The following is a 4,536-nucleotide window of genomic DNA, read 5'->3' as shown; positions in this document are numbered from 1 at the left end:
ACATATACATATACTCCCTCTCTTTTGGATTTCCTTCCCATTTAGGTCACCACAGTGCATTAAGTAGAGTTCCCTGTGCTATACTGTAGGTTCTCATTAGTTATCTATTTTATACATAGTAGTGTATATATGTCAGTCCCAACCTCCCAGTTCGTCCCACCCCGACTTCCCACCTTGGTATCCATACATTTTTTCTCCACATCTGTGTCTCTATTTCTATTTTGCAAATAAGTTCATCTGTACCATTTTTCTAGATTCCACATATAAGCAATATTATGTGATATTTGTTTTTCTCCTTCTGACTTCACTCTGTATGACAGTCTCTAGGTCCATCCATGTCTCTGCAAATGACACAATTTCGTTCCTTTTTATGGCTGAGTAATACCCCATTGTATATATGTACCACATCTTCTTTATCCATTCCTCTGTTGATGGACATTTAGGTTGCTTCCATTTCCTGGCTACTGTAAATAGTGCTGCAAGAACATTGGGGTGCACGTATCTTTTTGAATTATGGTTTTCTCAGGGTATATGCCCAGGAGTGGGATTGCTGGGTCATATGGTAATTCTAGTTTTAGTTTTGTAAGGAACCTCCATACTGTTCTCCATAGTGGCTATACCAATTTACATTCCTACCAACAGTGTAGCAGGGTCCCCTTTTCTCTACACCCTCTTCAGCATTTATTGTTTGTAGATTTTTTGATGATGGCCATTCTGACCAGTGGGAGGTGATACCTCATTGTAGTTTTGATTTGCATTTCTCTTAATAATTAGTGATGTTGAGCATCTTTTCAAGTGTTGGTGGCCACCTGTATGTCTCCTTCGGAGAAATGTCTATTTATGTCTTCCTCCCATTTTTTGATTGGGTTGTTTTTTTGATATTGAGCTGCATGAGCTGTTTGTATGTTTTGCAGATTAATTCCTTGTCAGTTGCTTCATTTGCAAATATTTTCTCCCATTCTGAGGGTTGTCTTTTCTTCTTGTTTGTAGTTTCCTTTGCTGTGCAAAAGCTTTTAAGTTTGATTAGGTCCCATTTGTTTATTTTTGCTTTTATTTTCATTACTCTAGGAGGTGGGTCAAATAAGACCTTGCTGCAGATTATGTCAAAGAGTGTTCTGCTGATGTTTTCCTCAAAGAGTTTTATTTACATTTAGGTCTTGAATTTAGGTCTTTAATCCATTTTGAGTTTATTTTTGTGTATGGTGTTAGGGAGCATTCTAATTTCATCCTTTTATATGTAGCTGTCCAGTTTTCCCAGCACCACTTATTGAAGAGACTGTCTTTTCTCCATTGTGTACTCTTGCCTCCTTTGTTATAGATTAGTTGACCATAGGTGTGTGGGTTTATCTCTGGGCTTTCTATCCTGTTCCATTGATTTATATTTCTGTTTCTGTGCCAGTACCATACTGTCTTGATTATTGTAGATTTGTAGTAAAGTCTGAAGTCAGTGAGCCTGATTCCTCCAGCTCTGTTTTTCTCTCTCAAGATTGCTTTGGCTATTCGGTGTCTTTTGTGTTACAAATTGTAAAATTTTTTGTTCTAATTCTGTGAAAAATGCCATTGGTAATTTCATAGGGATTGCATTGAATCTGCAGATTGCTTTAGGTAGTATAGTCATTTTCACAATATTGATTCTTCTGATCCAAGAACATGGTATATATCTCCATCTGTTTGTGTCATTTTTGATTTCTTTCATCAGTGTCTTATCGTTTTCTGAGTACAGTTCTTTTGCCTCCTTAGGTGGTTTATTCTTAGGTATTTTATTCTTTTTGTTGCAGTGGTAAACGTGTTTGTTTTCTTAATTTCTCTTTCTGATCCTTCATTGTTAGTGTCTAGGAATGCAAGAGATTTCTGTGCATTAATTTTGTATCCTGCAACTTTACCAAATTCATTGATTAGCTCTAGTAGTTTTCTGGTGGCATCATTAGGATTTTCTATGTATAGCATCATGTCATCTGCAAACAGTGACAGTTTTCTTCTTTTCCAATTTGGATTCCTTTTATTTCTTTTTCTTCTCAGATTGCTGTGGCTAGGACTTCCAAAACTATGTTGGATAATAGTGGCAGGAGTGGACATCCTTGTTGTATTCCTGATCTTAGAGGAAATGCTTTCAGTTTTTCACCATTGAGAATGATGTTTGCTGTGGGTTTGTCATATATGGCCTTTATTATGTTGAGGTAGGTTCCCTCCATGCCCACTTTCTGGAGAGTTTTTATCATAAATGGTGTTGAATTTTGTCAAAAGCTTTTCTGCATCTATTGAGGTGATCATATGGTTTTTACTTTTCAATTTGTTATATGGTGTATCACATTGATTGATTTGCATTTACAGAAGAATCCTTGCATCCCTGGGATAAATCCCACCTGATCATGGTGTTTGATCCTTTTAATGTGTTGTTGGATTCTGTTTGCTAGTATTTTGTTGAGGATCTTTGCATCTATGCTCATCAGTGATATTGGCCTGTAATTTTCTTTTTTGTGATATCTTTGTCTGGTTTTGGTATCAGGGTGATGGTGGCCTCGTAGAATGAGCTTGGGAGTGTTCCTCTCTCTGCAATTTTTGGAAGAGTTTGAGAAGGATAGGTGTTAGCTCTTCTCTAAATGTTTGATAGAATTCACCTGTGAAGCCATTTGGTCCTGGACTTTTGTTTGTTGGAAGATTTTAATCACAGTTTCAATTTTATTACTTGTGGTTGGTCTGTTCATATTTTCTATTTCTTCCTGGTTCAGTCTGGGAAGGTTGTACCTTTCTAAGAATTTGTCCATTTCTTCCAGGTTGTCCATTTTATTTGCATAGAGTTGCTTGTAGTAGTCTCTTATGATCCATGGTATTTCTGTGGTGTCAGTTGTAACTTCTTCTTTTTCATTTCTAACTTTATTGATTTGAGTCTTCTCCCGTTTTTTCTTGATGAGTCTGGCTAAAGGTTTATCAATTTTGTTTATCTTCTCAAAGAACCAGCTTTTAGTTTCATTGATCTTTCCTATCGTTTCCTTCATTTCTATTTCATTTATTTCTGCTCTGATCTTTATCATATCTTTCCTTCTACTAACTTTGGATTTTGTTTTTCTTTCTCTGGTTGCTTTAGATGTAAGGTTAGGTTGTTTATTTGAGATTTTTCTTGTTTCTTAAGGTAGGATTGTATTGCTATAAACTTCCCTCTTAGAACTACTTTTGCTGCATCCCATAGGTTTTGGGTCGTCATGTTTTCATTGTCGTTTTTTTCTAAGTATTTTTTAATATCCTCTTTGATTTCTTCAGTGATTCATTGGTTATTTAGTAGCATATTGTTTAGCTTCCATGTGTTTGTGCTTTTTACAGTTTGTTTCCTGTAACTGATTTCTACTCTCATAGTGTTATGGTTGGAAAAGATGCTTGATACGATTTCAATTTTCTGAAATTTACCAAGGCTCGATTTGTGACCCAAGATGTGATCTATCCTGGAGAATATTCCATGTGCAGTTGAGAAGAAAGTGTCTTCTGCTGCTTTCAGATGGAGCTTCTCCACAGAATAAGCAAGGACAGAGTGGGTGCTTGTCTCTGACTGGGGCGTGTGCTGGGAAGTCATGATACTGACCAGAATCCCTAGCAGTTTCAATCTGCTTCCTCTGCCTTGTTTCAGGAGTAAGCAAGTGTGTGCACACTGTTTACGAGTAGAGTCTATGTTTCTTACAGCCCTCCTGTTAGTCACACTGGTTTTAAAACCAGCTAAGGAGACTTCTCTTCCTGGAGTTGGACCCCAGGCTTGGAGCACCTGCTATGAGGCACAAACCGCTAACTCCCCAGGGAAGATCTCAGAGCCTGTGTAATTCCGCTCCTCTTCTGTGTTCCCTCCTAGGGGTTCGGGTCTCTACCTGATCAATTCTCTGCCCTTCCTACCTGACTCCATTTGTATATTTTTTTACAGCCTTGGTTGTAGGAGAGTCTTTCTGGCAGTCTCCAGTTAGTTTTCAGTCAGAATTGCTCGACATATAGATGTATTTTTGATGTGTTCCTGGAGGGGGGTGAGCTCATGTCTTCCTACTCTGTGATCTTCATCTCTACTCCAACTCACTTCTGTTTAAACTCAATTTTTCTATTCTTTTTTGGAGGGAAAAAGGCTCTTCACTGTTTACAAGTTTATTTCTGAGTTGCAAAAATTCCCTCTCTTTGTTTTTCCCTGTGTTATCATGATTTCCCCCTTTCTTTCCCTATTCAGTCTTGGCTGCCACAGTCAGACAGAGCACAAGGACAATCTTTTTTTCTTGCATCTTAGTAGAAACTTTAGGAGAAGATAGTAACTTCTCCAGTTTGTCAAATAGATACATTTTTTTAATCAATTTTTGAATTTTCAGCATCTATAGCAGTGCCGGATCCATAGCAAGTACTCATAAATATTTGATAATAAATTTAATGAGATAACTTGGATGCCTAGTAGGCTTTGGGGATATGAAAAAACATTAGAATATATACATGTCTTGGAGTATCTTGAAATCTACTCAGGAATAGTTATATAAATAAAAAGATTATAATAACACATGAAAACATCCATAATAAAGG

General features: G+C 37.0%; 1 non-coding gene across 1 annotated transcript; it reads right to left on the bottom strand.

Moving 5' to 3' along the window:
- Window positions 1-4,175: 4,175 nt before the first annotated feature.
- LOC132413443 (small nucleolar RNA SNORA31) lies at window positions 4,176-4,304 on the bottom strand. Its single transcript, XR_009516737.1, has one exon. It is a non-coding gene; the product is annotated as a small nucleolar RNA SNORA31 (small nucleolar RNA).
- Between the last annotated feature and the right edge of the window lie 232 nt (window positions 4,305-4,536).

This window comes from Delphinus delphis, chromosome 17 (genome assembly GCF_949987515.2).
Source record: "Delphinus delphis chromosome 17, mDelDel1.2, whole genome shotgun sequence".
NCBI lineage: Eukaryota > Metazoa > Chordata > Mammalia > Artiodactyla > Delphinidae > Delphinus > Delphinus delphis.
The sequence above is the reverse complement of the archived record's forward strand: the minus strand, read 5'-3'. Positions and strand labels throughout refer to the sequence as shown.